Here is a 22,403-nt window from a genome sequence, read left to right as displayed (position 1 = left end):
GACTACCCTATTTTCTGAGTTGTTGGTTATAATTTTATCTGAAAATTCAGTAGAAATGCTCAGAAAATTTATAGGCTTTTTTTTCTTGTTAGAAAATAAATATTTGTTATTATTTTAAGGTGTATCATTATTAGGTACTCCTTGTCACAGAGTAGTCCAAAATAAATATTTAGTAAAAGCTGAAAAAATTCAGTTCAGATTCTTCTCTGTTCTTTATCTTCACTGTTTCATTATTATACAAGAGATTTAGGATTGTCTTACTAGTTGAATAAGAAAAAAAAAATCTAAAGAATTTCCAAAATGAAGAATAAAAAAGATTTGACATAGTGCTATTATTAAATTTTTATTTTTAGAATATACACAGAATAATTTCTACAGGCAAAACATTTTCTCAATTATCTCTTGAGAGTAAGTAAAATTTAAGTTGTACTGCTCACAGTTATAGAGTATACTCTTTTTTCCCCCCTAATAGAATGCAAATAGTCAAGAATTCATGTTTTCCTTTGAGCTACTTCACATTACTTTGCAAATTGCTTCCAGCAGTTTTTCTCCAACAGCTATTACTGCTGGGTATTGTCTTTATTTTTTGGTGTGTAATTTTACTGACAAAAGTATTGTCAGTTATGAAAATAAGAAAGATATGTGCACTAAAAAGTCAAACTAAATGAGTCAATGTGCTTGCTGAATAATGGATAGGATTATTTTCCTTATTTAGATATCTCTTTCTTTTCTTTCTTCATGATTTACACAATCAATAGAAAGCACCTCTGCAGCTTTGCTTAGAGAAGAATAGCTTACTGCAAAAAAAATTGTAAAAATTTGTGTGTACTTGTGCACATAAGAATAAAAGAAATGCAGTGCTGAGTACCTTTAATGAAGAGATTTGCTTTGAAACTGCAAGTCAAACCATAAACACACAGATGTTTGAAGGTTTACCTCTGTGACACCTTGAAAGATAAATGATTTATATATTTTCATTTTAGAACCCTCTTTATGATGGGAACAGAGTGAGGTAAACTGTTCTGTAAGTAATAAGTTATGAGATGTTGAAACATATGCTGAAAAGCTCAGTTTCTCGAATTCCAAACTCAGTTGTTCTGGCTTATTCTTTACAGTTAGACTCACATAACTTCTGTTTAATATATTTTGCATTATCAAATATTCTTATTAAACCCTTAAGAAGATATTCAGAAACAAAATCTTTTACAACTTCTATACAAGGACAGAAAGCTGCACAAACTTTCTTAGCTCTATTTCAAGGGAAACTGGTGACATAAGGAAATATTAAGTGCTAGTAAAAGCAAGAACTGGTTAGGAAAGTTTTCACAGAAGTATGTAGAATTTTGCACACATCCAAAATCTTCCAAACTTTAAAATCTCCACATGAATAGACTTTATAGTGCACATTATGCCAAGCCAGATGATTGCAGTGTCAAAAGAGCTTCCAGTAGCATTAGAATATTTTCATTTTCTGGTAGACCAATAAGTTAGTGCAAGATGACAATGTTGCCAAACATGTGTCATTACTTTGATGTAAAAAAAAGAATAAATTCTATAACCTGTTTCATTAGAAACACCAGCTGTATCTGTCTTCTATTACTGACCATAAACTTTTTCTTTCCATTTTTCTTTCCTTTTTTTAATTTTGTCAGTCATTTCTCCTATTTTTCTCTGCAAACCCCAGACTTACACCCTGCTTCAGTAATGATCACTTATCTGTGGAAACGAAGAATATAATTTTCCAATTTTTTTTAATATCTTTGAAATATCTTTCATTATAATTTTACAAGTATATCTTTCAAAAATTCATGGAAACAATAATTCTTTTTTTTCCAATTGATTAATACATGTATATTTTCCTCAATTATGAGCACAATAAACAGAACAGGACAAGCCCTCTGCTAAAAGCCAGTAGGATAACTCCAAGACCAGTCATGTCTGTTAAATACTTAAAATTCTGTACTTAGGAAACTCTTTCAGCTCACTGAAGTAGGGAGAATTCCCAGAGAAGGATGTGGTGCCCATCAAAGCCGAAGAAAGCATCATAAAATCACAAAAAACAGTTAAACCTGACTTAGAGGCATTTTGCAATATGCTTGATGTCCTCCTCAGAAATTATATGGTACTTTAAAAGTTTAGGAGCAAACAACAGAGTTTTTCAACTGAAACTAACCATATCAGTTCTTCACCAGCCTCTTGTTCTCCAAGGAGAACAAAGTTTGGTTCTCGCAAGGGGCAACCGTTCATGAATAAGTGAAGCAAAGTGTGACCGGGCTGTTTTCTGTTTTGATAAAGTGCAATATCTATTCACAGGTTTCACTCCACAATCTATGGAGATGTCGTCCTCTAGAAGGATTTCTTCATTTAAAAGAAAAGCCAAATTAGTGTATGATTTCTGGAGTATGAAACACTGATGATTCACATAGACCATTCTATAAGTTTCCTAAGATGACCTGCCTGGTAAATGCAGGGAAGGCTGTTGGATGTTATATACCTAGGCTTCAGCAAGGCCTTTGACACTGTCTCCCACAGCAAACTCCTGGAAAAGCTGGCAGCCCACAGCTTGGACAGGAGGACTCTGTGCTGGGTTAGGAACTGGCTGGATGGCCGGGCCCAGAGAGGGGTGGTGAGCGGTGCTGCATCCAGCTGGCAGCCAGGCACCAGTGGTGTCCTCAGGGGTCTGTGCCGGGGCCAGTTCTGTTCAATACAGTCATTGATGATTTGGATGAGGGGATTGAGTCCATGATCAGTAAATTTGCTGATGACATCAAGTTGGGAGCATGCGTTGATCTGTTGGAGAATAGGGAGGCAGGCTGCTGACGGGCTTGGGACACAAGCCCTCTGAAGAACAGCTGAGAGAGCTAGGATTGTTTTTCCTGGAAGAAAGGAGGCTCAGGGGTGACCTTATCACTCTCTACAACTACTTGAAATGTGGCTGTAGGCAGGTGAGGGTTGGTCTCTTCTCCCAAGCAACCACTGAGAGAATGATAGGACACAGCCTTAAGCTGTGCCGGGGGAAGTTTAGATTAGATGTCAGAAAAAAAATTCTTCACTGGAAGAATGATTAGGCACTGGAGTCATCTGCCCAGGGAGGTGGTGGAGTCACTGTTCCTGGATGTGTTTAACGTGGCACCCAGTGCCATGGTTTAGTTGATAAGGAGGTGTTAGGTTAGGTCATAGGTTGGACTTGATGATCTCAAAAGGTCTTTTCCAACCTAGATCACTCTGTGATTCTGTGGTAAGAGGATGGTGTCCAATGTCACCAAATGTGGTATATTAATTCTATGGGGAAGGTACTAAAATGCGACAAAGGCAGGCACAAAGGGTGCTGGGTGATGCTGGAAACAAAGAGATCTTCGAAGCTTGAATTTGACATAATAAGGAAGGGAATTCAGTGAAAACAGTATAAAGATCAGAGTGATGGTCTCAGTGCAATCAACAAAGAAGACAATTTGACTGCAGCTTCCCTTTAGGTTGTTGAAGAAAAAGTGAATATTGAACAAAAAAAGTAACTCAGTGGGATGAAACAGAATATTCTGGCGATTCTTAGAGAGAATGACCAACAGATATCAATATGGCTTTGACAAACTGGTCAAGAGCAGTGTGAAAGATAGGCAGAAAAATTCTTTGCTGTAGACAGAAACAACCATAAGAAAATCCCTATTAACTGCTTCGCACAGGTAAAAGTGGTTTTTGAATCAGGTTCTAAATGACAGTTATATATATGCTAACCTAAAAATAAAAATCTCTACAAAAGAAAAAGTAATTAAGCGATGCATTTGAAGAGAAAGTCTCAATTCTTCAGCTCATCATAATATTTAAGCACAAAGGGAGGAAAAGAGCATTAGTGGACTCAATGTCGTAAAATGTAATATGAAAGTGACAAAATCATAACACTCTTTTTCATAAGTTCATTTATCATATTTATTTTTTTAAAAAGAGAGCAAAACTTCCTCAGCAACTGCCAAAATACGATGCTCTAACTGATACCTCTTAGTCTGACTTGAAATATAAAATGTGAATTTAACTAAGTTTGGGGAGGATTTTTTTCAAATATTGATTTGAAGATACAGAGACAAGGAAAATCTTTTGCCTCAAAGAACGTCGTAAACATGTGGGGTGGTGTGAAGGACAAAGAAAAGTTTTAATGTGGACTGCTGAAAGAAGGACAAAAAGGTCAACGCTTGTAAAGAAAAGAGAGTTTGTAGGGCAAAACAGGTGAATATAAGCTCATTTTACTAATCCACATGACCAGGCTAACACCTGGGGAGAACTCAGTCCTCTTCAGATTGCGTAGGACAGATAAAAATTCCATGATTTTCAGAATTCCTCAACAAAGTGAGGTATGAAAAGTGCCACAGAAGAAAAAGAGAATTACTCTGAACTGCAATCAGATACATCAAGTTTTTGGGCCAGTTTTGTCAATGTGATTTTAGAACAGCTTTTATTTTTAAGTGGCTCAAGAAGGACTACTTCCTATTTTCCTAATAATAGTGATATTTGCTTTTAGAAAAGACAAATAGATTAAATGAAATAGAACTTTATTACAAAAGTAAATGTAATTACCAGTAAAAAAACAATCATGGGTTGCTCATAAAACAAGTAATTTATATTCTGAATTGTCCTAATCACAAATGAAAAACTCTTCATTTCATACCTCTGCTGATAACAACCTAATTTCCAATCTAAGGCACTCTCTCTTTTTCCTGAAATTTATATATTATCGTCAAGATTCATCAGTCCCAGGTGATTAAATGCTTCTGCCTCATTTGATTATGATTCACCAAATAAAACTCTCAATTGAACCCAGGCAACTATCAAATTTTGGTTCAATATCTATTTGTATTGTTAAGCTACAATTTTAAATGAAATTAGCCTTTCTTATTTTTCCAGCAGAAGAGTTAAAATATAAATTTTGGCACTAGCTTTACCTGTTGCTTTCTTTGTACAAATAGATTTTAGGAGGAAAATCTTTCTGTGCAAGATGAACCAAAAGTGAAGTTTAGACACATGAAAAATATTCAGAGACCTGTATTTTGCAAATATCTCTGAAACTTTAAATTTTCTTTGATTTTGGACCAAATGAAATCTTTAATAACAAGTATGTCTCATTAAAATACCAAACACTGTACCCTATAATTTTCTCTTTTGATCAGAGATAAGTTCATAGTTTCTTACTGACTACTTCACAGTCTCTTGTAATCCAAAATATCAACGAAAGTGACAAAAGTCTCTACATTGTGCAGAAATAGTGATCTAAAAATGTCAAATGCACCAGAAAAAATATTAACACACAACAACAGAGCTAAAATTTTCCTGTAGCGCTCAGGCATTACTGATTATAAGTTGAAAGCTAAATCAATCTAATCAGTCCCTTCCAACCAAGACCTTTCCATGATTCTATGATTTAGAATATAGAATATGCTATTATAAAAGCATATTATACATGCTAGTAACATCACACTCATTTTTTTGTGGCTATCATATTAGAACAAAACTTCTTCAGAAGTCCCTCGATACGATCAAATTAACTGACTACTAATTTTAGCTGAATTTCAAATTTCAAAGTAGAACTTTGTAATATCAAGTAACACCAGAAAAATGCTGCAGTGGACTTTTACTCCCTGATAAATTATTTCCAATTTTTGGTGTGATATGCCAATGAAAAGAATCTTTTGTTTAATTGTTTGGTTGTGGGCTTAAGTCTGTCTTGGTAGTAATAAGAAACACTGAGATGAAACCGAACATAATACATTTTCTCACAGGTATAAAGAAACACTTAACAGCATAGTTTATTAGCACAGATATCAATTACTCTTTAAAAGAACAGAAAGACAGAAACCCATTTATAAGAAATCAAAAGTAAATGTATTGACCAACCTTTGTTTTGGTGAAAGAGAGAGGTAAACTCTCCCAATGTCTGCCAATATACCTTTCAATCACTTCACACAGTCAAATTGTTCCAAAAGCAACATTGGAAAAATAGTGCTGAAGAAAAAAAGAAAATATTTATTTATTTGTCTTTAGATATGCCTGAAGCAGTAATTACCACATTAGGTAAGCACTGACTTTTACAGGTATTTCACATTTTTCCTCCCAACAAATTTCTACAGGTGGGCTCTGCATTTTCCTAAATATTTGAAGATGACTTTCTTTTCTTAAAAGATAAGAAGACATACCTCAAATTGTGCCAGTAGAGGTGCAGGGTTCAGGAAGAATTTCTTCATTGAAAAAGTTGTCAAGCATTGTAAGAACCTGCCCAAGGAAGTGGTGGAATCACCTTCCCTAAAAGTGTTCCAGAAAAAAAGTGAACATAGCACTTAGTGCTCTGGCTTGATCAGTCAAGGTTTGGACTCAATAGTCTTGGAGGTCTTTTCCAAGCTTAATGACCCTATGGTTCTATAATGTAGGAACCTTATTGCATAATTCTGAATATTTTTTTCACTAAATTTCCTCTACTGGGAAAATGGATGCCTTGTATGAGTTGTACGGCTTACCTGGTTATGAATATCAAAATGATAGCTTTTGATCATATGTATAACATGACATGTAATATAACAAACTAGTGAAGACAAACCTTTAAAGTTTTTCAGATGTAAAGGTGATGTAGTAATTTAAAATTTATAGAAAAATAGAAAAAAAAGGCAAATTAATATTTGCTTCTAAATATAAATAACATTAAGAATGCTTTTTAATTTGGTGATCCACATAGTTAAGCTCTAATTTCACAGCATTATTTGTTTCAGTCTATAAACTGCAGGATAAAATTTTAGTATGGTTTTATACAAATTACTGGAATATAAACATCTGGAGAAATAAACAGCCAACACACTTGGCTTGATTTTAAAATTAATAAAAACTTTTTGAGCACACAAGCCTTAGGAAGTTGTTTTTAAAATATCCCATAATGGAGTGGAAATTAGCCTATACTTAAAAATATCGCAATACTTTTGAAAAATCAACGAAATTTGCTGCTTTCATTTTAAAATACTGATTTTAACATTATTTTCTGTCATTGTATATCTCAGGTCCCATCTTGAATGTACACCATACTGGTGCTTAGAGAAATCAATAAGGGCTTTTTCAAATATATAACAAACCATTTTTTCTTTATGTTTTGTCCTAAAGGCTTTAACCTGGAAATAATGGAATGGTTCACAGTCTGAACCAAGAACCCAGTTTCCACAAAGTATATACAATAAGTCATTGCCATGATTACCTTAAATGATTGTTACAAGACATGGAGATCTCAGTTCTAGAAGACTTTACACATCCACACCTTGTACTGAAGGAAAATCATAGAAAAATCATTAGATCTGTTTTGCATTACCTGCAGAGTTTCCTGAACAATTAGTAAAAGAGTCACACAAAACTAACTTTGGCTACATCAGAATAGCCTTAGCTGTTATTCCAATGAAGTGCAGTTGACTAAAACCAGGAAACTAGTCAGGAATTGAAGAGACAATTAAATAGAGCAATTGCTCTAAAAAAATATCAAACAGTGACAAAAATGAGGTGCATCAGATGCACTGTTGGAGAAGTTACCCAATGTTTTGAATACAGATACAAAGCTTTTCATTCAGGAAAAACTGAATCAAATTAGGTCAAAACTCCATGTTTAAGGCAAAGACAGCGTGTTTGAATTTCAGTTTGGACTTAACAGCAGAATTTGTATAAAGGTTTTTCCTAATGGTGAGAGGAGATGCATGGGCATCTGGAGTTGATCTTTCTCTACTTGGAAATCCCAGAATTTAGTGAGGGGAAAAAACAGTAGTAAGTAGCAACTCACATAACATGATCAGGTAGCATTTTGTCCAAAGCTATCCTGGAATTAAAAATTATCCACTCAGAAAATTTGTTTTCAGTCTAGACATAGAAGCCAGTCCTAAAGTTTTACAGTTTGAGTAAATATTATGCCGGGTTGAGCATGCTATGCCACACTAGCACAGCACTTAAAAAGTGCAGTGAGTCTAAAAGGACTAAAGCTGGCCTAGAACAAAGGAGATACAAATTTCCATTTAGACTCATTGATGCAGCTGTACTTCAGGTCAAGCAAAATGCAAGCAAAGGAGGGAAAATGTTTGTGAGTGGGGTGTATTTGACAAATAACAGGAATCATGCCTGGCTAGTAGAAAGCTTGTTTGCTAAAGTCATTATCCCTTCTTTCTCTTACTCCTGTATCTAAGCTTTCTGCCATTCTTCCTCTTAAACCTGAAACACATGCCTTAACACAGAATGTTCTCTTTCAAATCCCTCCTATCAGATGCAATTAAATAGATTACACATATTTTATGATAAAAACCAGTGGAAATATGGTCTCAGACATGCAAAAAACCACATATTAACTTTTTGCACTCACCCTTCCAATAAGTTTTTATAATACTATTAAGTGTTGCCCACAGAAGATTTTAAGAGTGAAAGCAATGAGATGGAGAAAAAAAAGAAAAATGCCAACCCACATTTTCTCCAAGTGTTTCTATATTTCAGGTTAAATGCATTTTATATGGACAAAATGAATTTTATTTCTTAGCCTGGATAATTTTTTAGAAAGAGATATTTTTAAGTCAATTCATTGTCTTTCCATCAAAAGCCCATTTTTGTTATAAAATCTTCAATTAAAATTTTTTTTGGTGTTGCAGAAAAAATTGCTTCATAATTGAATGACACTCAGCAGGCAAAGAAAGCCTCCTTGTGCTCATGGCTGATTTAAGAGTTCTCAAATCCACCTGTAAATTCTCTTCTAGCTCTATGTCTCCATACAGGTCAGAATAATCCAGAGCACTATTCAGCTTCCTCCATCATGTACTGTGACGTCTTGAAATCTGGTTGAAATTTCCTACTGGGCAGAAACCTTTTAGAAAACTTCAACTGAAGTCCTACCTAGCAGATTGCAAAATTAGAAAATGCCTGACTGGGGGTAGTTACATTTCACTTTATATCAGGCTGATTGGTTGCATGAGTAATTTCTTTTGTAGAACTGTGTTAACAGGTAATTCATTTTGTTCAAAAATGTCAAGTCAGCTTTAATATGAAAGGATATGTAAATATACTTCTCCAGAAACCTTGGATGCAAATGACTTTTGCCATATTAGTGACAATAACACGATTGTATCTTTTGTCCGGAACTGCTGCCATATCTGAAGCACTGTGTTTTCAGATTATTAATATCCTCTAGGTTAAAAGAATAAAAGAGCTTTGAGTCCCCCATTAGTCCTGGAGTTTGGATAAAAAGCAGGGGAAATCCATGACCAAATCTACAACAAGTAATAACATAAAACTAATATGCTGAGGAGTTTCTAGGAATATTGCTAATTCAGTGATGCAGTATAAAACTTGACTCAGTGTTACTTACCTCCATTTGCAATGAAATAATTATTACACAGCTGACTCTGTGTCAGCTGAAATTCACTCAGCAAATGGCTTTTGTTCAATGACCTCAGTGAGCCCTAGAGAAAGAAAAAAACTAAATAGTTTAATAGTTCTTGATATGCCAGTTGCTGTCAATGTCAAGAAGCAGAGCACTCTTCATTCAAATGAATAGAATAGAACAAATGTAGATGATATTTTCTGAGAAGCACTCTTAGTGCCTCCTTTAGGTCCCTATTTTGTTCTGTTAAGGTTGTGAGTGGCTGATCTTAAATGGAAATCTGGCTTTTTTATAGATAGAAGAAAATTTAGATCCATGAAGTTAGAAAGGTTGCAAACATCAGCTGAAATCAACGAGATTGAAGTTTTAAATATTTCTTGTATGCTGTATAGATTTCCACATTATTTTTTACTTAAATTATTCATAAACATATCAACAGATATATAAATAATAGCATTGTTAAAATGAGACAAAATGAACATTTTAAATTAAAATATTATAATTATTTTATAGAAGAAAAATTAGCAATTTAGAGTGGTATTTCTTTTGCAGAGAAAATAAAAATTAGGGCATAGCAATATGGGGATCAACCTTTTCTCCCAGGCAACAGGATGAGAAGAAATGGCATCAAGCGGTACCAGGGGAGGTTCAAGTTGGACATCGGGAAGAAATTTCCTCATGGAAGGGATTATTAAACATTGGAACAGCCTGCCCAGGATGGTGGTGAGGCATTCAAGAAAATGCCACATTCAGTTTTTTCTTCTTGACTCAAAATTCCTTACATTTCTGTGTGCACATCTATGTGTTATTCTGAATCAGTTAGGAAGATTTAGGCCTGACACCTGTCTCTCTGAGCATAAAGCAGTATGCTACCCATGAAGTCAACCAAACTTAGAACACCTGAAAATACTCTCTCACCAATGACGTGAAATCACATTTGTCTTTGTCTTGAAATACAAAAGCAAAGAAACAAAAATCCAGTTCACAACAAAGGAGATACTCGAATTCTTCAAATATGCCTAAAAATGTAAGTTTCTGAGCATGGTTATTGTCACTACCAGAAAAACACACAAACCCAAGAATATACCACAAAACCACCAGGCTGCCTATATATATTTCATACTTAGTTATGTAGCTTCCAAAGATTAAATACCCCACATTGACTTACTTCCCAGTGATCATAGAGGTATCATAACCTTTCTATATGTGTGAGTAAACCACATATTTAAATGAATAGTCACAGTATATGTAAATATACATGATTTGTTCTAAGTGAGGCTCATGGCCAAAGATGTTGTCTGTTTTGTTGTTCCTGTCCTCCCCCCATGGCTATTGGACTGAAGAGTGAAATTTCTCTTTCAATGGAAAATATAATTCCCAGCAAACAAAGAGACTAACTAATTAGGCTGGAAATTTCGATCCATTGATTCATATGGCCTGAACAATGCTACTAGCTCCAGCACGGGAGACGCAACAATGACAAAAAAGGAGAAAAACTGAGAGTATAAGAACACAGATGCTATTTTTGACAGGATTTGGATATCTTTCAGCAGTAGGTTCTGACTTCTGACTAGGAGGGGAAGAGAAGTTTGGTTAAGGTAGAGAAAATTATGGGAAAAAATTGAAATTTGAAAGGCTTAGCAGCACACACCTAAAACAACCCATTCATCTGTTGTTTATTTCAGATAATACAGTATTCTCCTAAACTTTTTGTACGTATTTCAACATAGTAAGGACATTGATAAAACCAGAAACTCCCAGTAAATATGTTGAACAAAACTGGTTCTATCACTATCACTCCCCTATTAATTTGCCAAAGCCACCCTTCTGGTCCCATATTTGTGACAATACTCAATACATCTTAAATGTCCTTTATATAATCATGTAATATGTAATTAGAAATTCTATTTCATCTGTGAATTTGCCATTATATTTAAATCATTGAATCCATAATATACCATTCTTTTTATTTATAATAATTTAAAGAAGTTCAAAGAGTAATTTAATTTAATTGCAGTTTCTCATGGTAGTGTGGAATGGATAAAAGATCTTGATTCTGTGTAAGTACTGCTCGGCAATAGTGAAAACATCTCTGTGTTAGCAACATTGTTTTCAGCACAAATACAAAACAAAGCCCCATACCAAGCACAAGGAAGAAAATTAACTTTATCCCACAGAAAACCAGTGCACAGTTTAAAGTGTGAAACACATTAACCACCAGAGTGTTTTCTGTGGCTTTTCAGTTGTAAAGAGGATTTCTTTTTCTACTGTAAAAAGATGACACTTTGAAGAAGAAGCACTTAAGCCTATTGAGTGCTACAGAATACATTTACTATTCCTGATTACAGCATGTTTTAGAAGTACTCTAATAGATAGTGAGGTTACTTTGGGCACTGCTGTCAACTTGTATCGCAGAGTGCATCTACCATAAGCAGCGCAGGAAAACTGGGTAGAGGAAAACAGAGCAGGTGTTGTGTCAGTAACACATTACCATGCTCACTTCTGGGGCCAGGGATGACTGAGGAATTTTAAAAAGGATATTTAGTCTTTTGGAGCAATAGGAGGAAGATTGGAAATTTGTATCTTCTTGACTTGCAATCCTTCTTGACTTGAAATATAAAATGAACTGTGCCATGATGCATATATTTATGCATTTTGTTTTATGGGTATTCCATTAGAAGCAAAAATTAAATCCATCAAACCCCAGTTCTTACAGTTGTGTGATATTGCAGAAAGAGAGGATCATACAAAAATATTCTTGTATTTCTCTTATTGAAATGGGAGGGTTCCTTGTTTTATTGGAGGTAGATTAAGTAGAAGTCCTGGACCCAGCTTAGTGGCCAAAGGTCTAGAAAAAGATATTGCTGATTTTTGCCATATTTAGATTAGGACATAAATAGGATGGTATCACAAAATCACATAATATGCCAAGTTAGAAGGGACCCACAAGAAGACTAAGGAGTTGTGTGTAGTCTAGATAGTCTGCACTTTGGGAAAAATTGCATTGCTCTGCTGTGCTGCCCTGTGTGTTCAAGCAGCCATCCTGCCCTTCTCTGCAGTCCCCTTGTCACTGTTTCTCCAGGGCACTGCAGGGTTGGGGCCTTCCCCTTGCAAGACTGAGCATGAAGTGTGGTAGAGGGAAGCAGCCACTTCAGAACTTCCCTCTGGTCCCTGAGATGTGCAGATCCTTCTGCTCCTGTGTAGGCTAAACTCCCTGAGTCCCCAGGTGGAGAGCCTGTTTACGGGGTTATGACAGAAACTAATGGCTGCTCTCTGGTTTCTGGTCCCAAACAATCAAAAAAACAGCACAACTCTTCCTGTAGGGTATACCTCTGGGCAGCAGCACTATACTAAAATCTCCTAAATGTGTCCATTTTGTGAGCAACATTTTCGGGATATTTACCAGCCTTGGTATTTGTATCAAGACCTGGAAAAAACAGTCACTATTAACAGCATGTAACTTGATTTTTTACCAAATTAAAAAAACTATTTATTGTTTGCATTGTTTTAGTTTTAGAAGAGTAAAAAACCAATCTCATGGAGTGAAAGGTGAGAAGCAACTTCATCTAAACTCAGTCATGGCTTCTCCTCAGAATAGCAACACTGCCATTATGTCCTTATGCATGCCATACTGTGAGCTAAATGAGAAGTTCCTGGTTAGAATATTTGTGTCTGTGTAAAGGATTTATATGCTTCTCAATCATTACATATTAAACGTCACAGTATCACATGAATTCACTCAGAAAATTCTCTTGTATAACATGTTTTATGTTTAATAAAATGTTAACTAAATGTATTTGAATTTTAAATAAAAATGCAGGAAAAAAATGTTATTATCAGAAATACTTGTAATACAGAGTTTCCATACATGAAAAAAATACTGATTAATTCTTATTCAACTTGTCAAGTTATCTAATTTTGACAGTGAGGTCTCTCAGTGGCATTCAACATACCACTGCTCACTTTGCAGTGAAATTAAGTATCTACTCAAAACTAAAGTGCTTGGCTGTTATTTGACCATGTTTGCTCTTAATGGTTTTAAAATCCATTAGCTCTCATGGACCTTATTCAGACTGACAGTGTTGTACAGAATGAACAGTTACCATTAACTGGAAGACAAAAGAAAACCAAGAAGCTAGCTGTGAAAACCTGAGAGTTTATATGTATTGATCAGGAAATGCCTGCTACAAAATAAATGTAAAACCACATGAAAATGTGGGAACATCAATAAATTTCCAGGGCTGAAAAAATGAACATTTTTATCAGGGTTCTTCAGAATCACTTTTTCAGTTTTCAGAGAATTGAGGGAGTAGATTGATGCCTGGTATAATTGATTATGTATTAACATTAGCTGAAGATGACATGGGGGGTAATGATAATGTGTATGATTTATTATGGCTATATACACTGGGTAATGCTACACCAACCAAACAGTTATTACTGGCTGTATCAGCTCTCTGCATTGAAGCTGATCTCATGTATGATATACAAGAATTTATTTATCCTGCAAAATCTCAACCAAGCAGACTATTCTTTATTATTTAAACAAGATGTGAGTGTTTTATTAGAAATTACATCATAGTTAAAAGACTTTTGTGAACCAACTCTAAAATATTAGTCTGCCTGTTTTAGGAGATGGGCAGAAAATTTTCTCAGATCTCAGTAAAGGAAGTACAAATGTGTTTTGACTTCAGAAAAATAAGCAATAACACTTCCTTCTCTAAAGCCTTTTTTATTCAATAACATTCTAAAGATGCTACAACAGCAACCCTCCAAACCCTTCCAATTCTTTAAGCAGAGCTTAAAGGTATGTTTTAAAGTTTTCTGGATTTTGAATAGACCTGACTCCAAAATAAAGACAGCTTTACAGGCTGACCTCATGGACACTCAAACACAGACCAGGCTCCTTAGCTTACCAAAATCTCTGTAACAACTTCAAACAAAGGCATAACCTAAATTTTCTGAAGCTTTTGGGTAACTCTGTATTGGAATTGTCTCCATTACCTTGACCTGCTCTCTAATTTTTAAGTGTTATCCTAAGAAAAAATACGAGAAACATAAACAATTTCTGGTAATTTAGCTGTGTCTCTGGACAGTTTAGGAGACTTTGTTAATAGATAAAGATAAAGATAGATAAAGATAGATAAAGACAAAGACAATTAACAGATAGTTAACATAGGCTGCACTTGTCTAACTCTACTTCTAATAAAATTAATAAAGGTCACCCTTAATATGCAGGTATCAAGAGAGAGAATATGCAGCTAAGCTCTATTTCATTCTCCTACTGCTTTAACTGAACTGGGAACTGCTGAGCAAAAGTGAATGCTCAGTTTGTTTTTCTTGAGTGTGCTCTTCTTAAGGCAAATTTGACATTACACTAAATTTATGATTTGTGAAAATATTCTTATTACCTCCTACACAGATAAGCATAAACAAAGTTTACTGCAAAGCTGCATCCTAAGGAAGAGTTTTGGAAAATTACAGAAAAAAAGACCAACTCTAAGTGTAGAGAATCAAAGTCATATAATCTCAAACTTTAGCTTTCTATCTATACCAAGACACTTGCCTCAATGTAAGTATACTGCTAACTGGCTCTTTCTTGCAACAACTGGAACAAATCTCCTGAAAATAAAGTCCTTGTATATATGAAGCTGCTTTCATAGCATTTTTTTGTCATTGATAAGTTTTCCCAAGTCACCTTTTTTTACCTTAACTTTCAGCCTTTTTACTGAGCATCTGTTAGCTAAAATGGGACCTATAATAAACATTTACGTCCCTCTTTATGCTGATTGTTGTTTACACCTATGTGGCAAGGCTGTAAGAATATATTGAATATTTATGTAGCAAGAAATTGCACCTCCAGACTATTAAATACTGAGCAGAGCAGCTGGGATTCTCTAAATGCATTCAGGCCACTAGCAGTATCCATTATTTATCTGCATTACTAGCTGCACTTGCAAAGATTGTTCACTCTTCTCTAACACCTGATGACAGCAGAATGGGAGCACATCCTTTTTAACCCCATCAACATCCCAATTTGTTTGGGACTGCATTCTGGTCCACATTCTGATTACAATGAAGTAGCAATGTGAGAACGCTGAAAGCCACTACCCTCTTTTTAAGAGAAAGAAGGTATTATGGGGATTGCTGGCTTCTCCCCCTACTCTGCTCCACTGCTGTGAGTTGTCACCTGGAGTACTGTTCCAGATCTTGGGCATCAAACATAGGAAGAATATGGACCTGGTGGAGTGAGTCCAGAGGAGGAACATGAATAAGATCAAAGGGCTGGAGCACCTCTCTTTTGAGGAAAGGTTGAGTGAGTCGGGGTTGTACAGACTGAAGCAGAGGTTTTTGGGTGACCTTAGAAAAATATCTAAAGAGGGTTGCAAGAGAACTGGAGACAGACATTTTACAAAGGCATGGAGTGATGGGATAAGGAGTAAAGGCTTTAAACTGAAAGGGAGTAGGCTTAAACTGGATATTAGGAAGTGAATCTTTACTGTGAGACAGGTGAGGCACTGGAACATGTTTCCCAGAGAAGTTGTGGATGCTCCAACCCTGGAAATGTTCAGGGCCACAGTGGACAAAACTTTGAATAACCTAGTCTAAGAAAGGTGTCCCTGTCCCATAACAGGATTGGAAAGTAAATAATCTTCAAGGTCCCTTACAACCCAAATGATTCTATGACGAGTTAGCAAAATTCTGATCAGCTGCAGTAAGTCAGTGACAGCTCTTTAATTTGAGTAAATTCAAAAGCGTGAATCAAAGAGTACAGTCAAGAGAAGACTACTTTCTGCCAATATCTTTGGAACTTTAAATTTTCTTTATTTTTTTTCTCATATCAAAGTCAAATCTCAATTTGCATTCATTTTATTGCAAAGCGTATCCAGAAGTTCAAGGTGTTATCCAGTCTATTTTTTTTTCTTCCATTTTATGTGTACAACTACTCAGATATATACTTCAAAAAATATTAATAGAAATCATATTATAGGCCACTCTTTTTCATGCTTATAAATCTCAGAATGGGGTTTAGAACCTTAATAGCTAACTCACTTCTTTATTATGTAAAATTTATTAACAGGGTTTTGATTTCTTCTATATGTTTGGTTTTTCACTTGTTTCTTTCATTGCATCTATTATCTAGTAATACTAAAAATACATGAATGTTAGATGATGTCCCGTTTTTCTAGTGAGACTTGTTAATGAAATTACTTTCATTATACAGTGATTCCTCACCTTTAATTTATTTATGGAATTCTAAGAAATGTACTTGCCCTACTAAAATTCAGACTTTAATAGTGTTTCTGTTCAGCTTAACAAGTGATTCCATACATTGAGAATCTACTTTCTGCTCTTTACTGATTTTTTCTTGCATAATTCTTATGAAAGCTCAATAGAAAACCGTCTTTCCTCCAAGATGATGCAAAATGTAATTTTTTATTGCTTTTGTTGTGTATGTTTATTGCATATGATATGTTGCTTATGGTATGTTATGTATTTATTTTAGTCCTGATTATACCAGCTAAGGAATGGATTCTTATGATAACATATTCTGGGAAGACATTTCAAGGAGGCTTGTCAACTTTGGCTTAAATACCATCACATTAGCAAGAATTAAGAAATTTGCAATACTAGAAGAAATAATCCATTTTTCTGAGTCATTGTAATCAGCAAAGAAATAAAAGAAGTATGCACCTCTTCAAGAACTTCTTTAAAGTCTTAGATTTTCTGGTAATGCAAACAGCAAACTCTAATAATAAATAATAGCTATTTGTAGAAACCTGGTCCCTATGAAGTTAGTAGAAGAAAACTCTTCCACTTTTTGATTAACTTAGAACTTTGACAGATGTCCAGCTTTTGAATTTTTTGGAACCACCTCTCAAAGCTAGACAGCATATCACAAGATCACATTGACAGAGACAAAATTTATACTATATGTAACTCACTATTTTAAGAGAAAATAATTTGCTATAAAGGGATAGTACTTCCAACCTTAACATAACTCTTCATATTTCAGGATGGCATTCACAAATAGATTTTTTAAATCCAAGCCCTCTTTTAGATATACCGATATTAAGTTCTGGTAAGCACTGACATAGCATTTATTCAACGGACAGTGATCTTATTAATTTTTAATAAACTAAATATGCAATATGCACTGCATTGAGTAAATATTTGTAGATATATATTTCTGGAATCTCTGTCAGAACAATGAGAATACTGGGGAACTATAAATTTATATGCTTGTATCTTTTCCAGATTAAAATATCATTAACTGCACAATTTCAGTTAATTCTTTAGATACAATTCAGGGAGTTCCAAGCATTTAACTAATGTGTTTACCAGTTTGTTATCCAATTGCAAATATGCTTGTTACTTTTCAGAGCAATCATTTGGTGATATATTTATGAATGTCACTATGCCAAAGAGCTTGTTGGACACACTGGGATGGAAGTGATATGTTTGCTGTGTTCTAGTGTAGCTTATCAGACATGTATTTTGTCAATACCAATAAAGGCTGTAGGCCTTGTGCTAATCTGACAGTGTAAGGTTTTAGGATTTGTGTGAACTTGCCTTGACTTTTTAGCTTTTGCAAAAGTATGTAGGCACTGCATGGTGAAAAAAAAACCCTTGAATTTAGGCCAAAATATTGACAACTCAGTGTGGCATCCCATCTAGTCTGTACTCCAGGAGCACTGGTATTGTCAGCCTAGAATCCAGAGGGATTTTAGGAAAGACACAGTTATTGCTAAGGCTTTTTTCATTATTGTTTTTAGAACACTATTATTAAGGAAGTTTTTCTGTATTAGTTTGTACTAAGACTGGATCTAAGTTATTAATAGGTGTTCATTGGTTTTAATTAGATTGTTAGGATTTTAAGTAGTATGAGAATTTCTTGGCTTTACATAGAAGGTGTACTATATTTTTGCTTATTTTGCTATGGTGTGTGTAATATTGGATGCATGCATACTAAGAAACTTGCAAATTCAAGACAATTATTTGCATCCATTGTGCACATTCCTCGGCACAGGCCAAGAGTACATGGCAACCTTCTGAATAATAGTGACTTAGGTTGTACGCATGCATGAAAGGGAACATTTCAACAGGGTAATGATCTTCATCAGCAGTTTGAAATTGCCCTAAATCTAACAAAATAGTAGAAAGGACCAGATGGAGGTCACAATTATTTGGAGACCATCTTAGAGAGGAAACTAAGGATGTTAGATTTTCTGCCTTGATTTCCGCACAAAGATCTGCTAACACATCGACTTTTTTCCTTGCAGAGCTCAATTTGACGTTTGCTGAAGCCTCTGCATCTAGTCTTGACAACAGCCTCAGTCCACAAAAACCCTGAAACCATGCAGACAAACCTACATTTATATCCATTTACCTTTGAAGTACTTAAGAATTACAGAAATTTTCTCTCCCAGATTTTAAACATAGGGAAGACCTGAAAGGTATGATTTTGACCAGGATAATGCAATGCCTGTTGCAGAGGTCTGATCTAAGAAGTACTTTATGAGACATTCCTTTTAGTATTATTTAAAAAGAAAAATAGCATAGAAGTTATGTTATTATTTTCATTATGTATCCATGTTTTGATATTGCCCAGAACTCAATTAAAATCAGGCCCCATTATATTGAGCACAATCAAAACCATATATCAGAGAAAAATTTATGCCATTTCATTTATAAATGAAAATGTCTTTAATTGTGCTTTTCAGTGCTGCATATTGTGATAATTTCTATCAAGATTATTTTTATTCATAAGTGGTCAAACCAGTAACATTTCTAAAATGGAAGGTTTTATTATGAAAGAATAACTGTCATTCTTTGGCTTGCAAAAAACCAGCAAATAGAACCAGGTCAGGCAATGCTACTTCAGAGAATTGTCTTTCTAACATGATTATTTGTAACAAAAAACCCCGCTTTAATTACCTGCAATCAGAGCTGTTCAAAGTGGGTGTAATAAAGATCCACTGGACCTGAGAAGAATTTAACGCTTTAGAAAAACCAGGCTCTGTGTTTGTGGCTTTGGCAACATGATGGCTCAAATGCTGCAGTACCCTAGCAGGCATTATGTAGAATATTCATTACCTTATTTGCAATTTTTTATTCATTTTTAATTGACTCTCTTACATATCCTCATCCTTCTTGATAAATCTGCTCAGTCTCTCTGCTAGATCTCTTCTTTTTCTACCTTCACAGACATCCTTATTTTCCCTGTAACAGTTTTATGCCATTTGCACTCAGGCTTCCTCCATCTTCTAAATCCTCTCTCTATTCCTCACTCCACAGAACTGTCTGAAATTCAACAAAGGTAAATGCAGGATCCTGCACATGGGGAAGAATGACCCTATGCACCAGTGCCAGCTGAGGGTCGACCTGCTGAGGAGCAGCTCTGTGGAGAAGGATCTGGGGTTGCTTCCTGGTGGACAACAGACTGTCCATGAGCCAGCAGTGTGCTCCAGGTACCAAGAAGGCCGATGGAATCCTGGGGTACATGAGGAAGAGCTTTCCTAGCAGAGTAAGGAAGAGAAAAAGAGAGAAGAAAACTAAATAAATACTTATTTTTAAGGAACATGGACTGTATTCATCAAATGGTAGATCTACTGCAAATTCCTAAGCTAATTAAATTTTTTAAGCTTTCAACACAGACCCATCTGACATAGGAACAAACATATTAAAAATGCACTGATTAGGGAGCTCTTTGTGTGTTATTCTAAACATCATCATTTGGATATCCACATCATTTTGCCCTGAGAGGGATCACACATTCCTCACATGTGCTCAGAAACTCAAGCATTTCCAATGTAGTTCATTCTTGTTTTCTTTCTTTTCATCCCCAGTTCAAGCTTTCTGAAATGAGTTATGTGCAGCATGATTTCTACATCAACCATTAACAGTGCTCATAATTAAATCCATCTCTCAATTATATTTAATAGATTCTTGAAGCAATGTTTCCTACTGTCACCAGAGTGGCCATTCATTATACATTTAACATAGAAATAAAAGTTTTTTAGTCATCACGGGTTTTTTTCCCCCATCAGTTTAATTTGAATAAGGGCTGAGCAAATGAGCAAGATGAAAAATTAAATCCAGATGATCTTATTGATTAGAGAGATCTGACCCCAAACTAAGCTTCATTAATTATCCTAGCTTCCACTTCAGAAAGCAGAAATTCAAAAGTTTTAATGACATTATTTCACTGCATGAAGCATCAATATCATTTATGATGTCTATATAATTACAGACTCATTAACTGCATGCACTCTTTACTGTAACGGCTACAATGTCTTCAGTTTATACATGATGATGCAATTTAGAAGTAAATATAATCCTAGGAGTGTCTAAATGTAAGGATTGTTAAAACTCTACAGTGATGTCTGCAACACTAATCCAAACAAAGGGGAAAACCTGTTAAGAAGCCTAATTAAGGATTCAGTTTTCTTGAAAACCGGATTTCAGAATACCTCAAAAATTCTACTGATTTCATCCACAAGACAGAGGCACCTAAAGTACCAAGCACTAGATTCTGATGGATTTTCTACACTGTACAAATGTGCTAGACAATGTTTATTGCAAGGTTTTACAGAAAAGATATTCTTGTTTTTTACTTGAAACAAGATGATGGAAGATTCGATATGTGACTGAAGTGCACACTCACATCTGGGAAAATTGAAGAGGGAGGGAAAAAAATCCAAAACATATAACGATCTCTTTTACTTTAAATATTTCTTGATTCTGTAATACACACATTCATCATTGATTATAGGGCATAAGGGCCAGTTCTAAACACCATTCAGATAACAGTACAGTCAAATCCGGGATTATGAAGATTTTTTTTCCACCATCTTGAAATGTATTCATAGTAAACTGTTTTTCTTCTGTTAGTCTATTTTCTAGATGTTTAGGATATATATGGCTCTAAGGAAGCCTTATATCTTCTTGCTGAAAAGTCAAATGATCCCCAAACTTTTTTTTTTTGGACACAGACTTTTCTGTATTTATTTTTGGTGTGTGGTGACTCCAGCAATTTCAATGTCATTAACATGATGTGATATCAGGTGATTATATATTTGTTGATTTCACAAAAATGTGCAATTGCTCATGCAGAACATGATTCTGTGAAATTTTTTATACTGAACAAGGAAGAAAAGAGATGCATGAAAGACCAAACAGAAGAATGTAACTCTTGGAAACAGACATAAAATAGCATAAATATAAAATATTTATCATCTTTAATGGAAATGCATGTGAATTTGCTAACTGAGAAGAGACAGAATATTGTGCTTAAGCAGAGATTATGCCTCAACCATTCATGAACACTTGAAAGCAGCCTAAAATCAGTCATTCTTCCACTACCTCAAATCCTGTTTTTCCAATGAGTTTGCTTAATTGGTCCAGTGGATTTCACCCAAGAAACCAGGACTGTTATGTAGAAAGTTCAGAAGGCAAGTATCTTTACAATCTTAAGCTTCAAATACATTACTAGGTAAATAACTATGCCTAAATACTGCTGAGCAAGTCATCAGATTAACTCAACTAACAATTCATATTTCAGGCTATCTAAAAATATATTGAAGTTTCTGCTCTTAAAATAAATGGTCCTGTGAACTATCACTTGATTTACCATCCTAATTGTACCAGCCACTGGTACAATTGTAGAGTCGTTAAAGATGCACATACACTTCTTTGGATTTCTATGCTTCTGTGTACAAAATGAAAACAAGAAAACAAACTAAAATTCCAATATTTTTATACATTCTTGCAGTAGTCACCATTGGGTGTGTATGAGGACTTTGACAAGGAAATCATGGGCAAAATAAAATATTGTTAAAATGAATTAAGTATCAGACTTGCACAGGCAGTACCACTACCTAGTTTTTATTACTGAATACAGCCAAAATACCATCCACACTGACAAAAGGATTATATATTTCAGCCTAACTATTGGCTTCATAACGTAAAGTTGTCACTAATTCTTCTGTACATTTATTGAAGATATTCTCTACACTTCATGCCAGCACTCAGC

This window comes from Passer montanus, unplaced genomic scaffold, assembly GCF_014805655.1.
Source record: "Passer montanus isolate IOZ18808 unplaced genomic scaffold, ASM1480565v1 scaffold18, whole genome shotgun sequence".
NCBI classification, from domain to species: Eukaryota; Metazoa; Chordata; class Aves; order Passeriformes; family Passeridae; genus Passer; species Passer montanus.
This window is presented reverse-complemented; position numbering follows the sequence as displayed.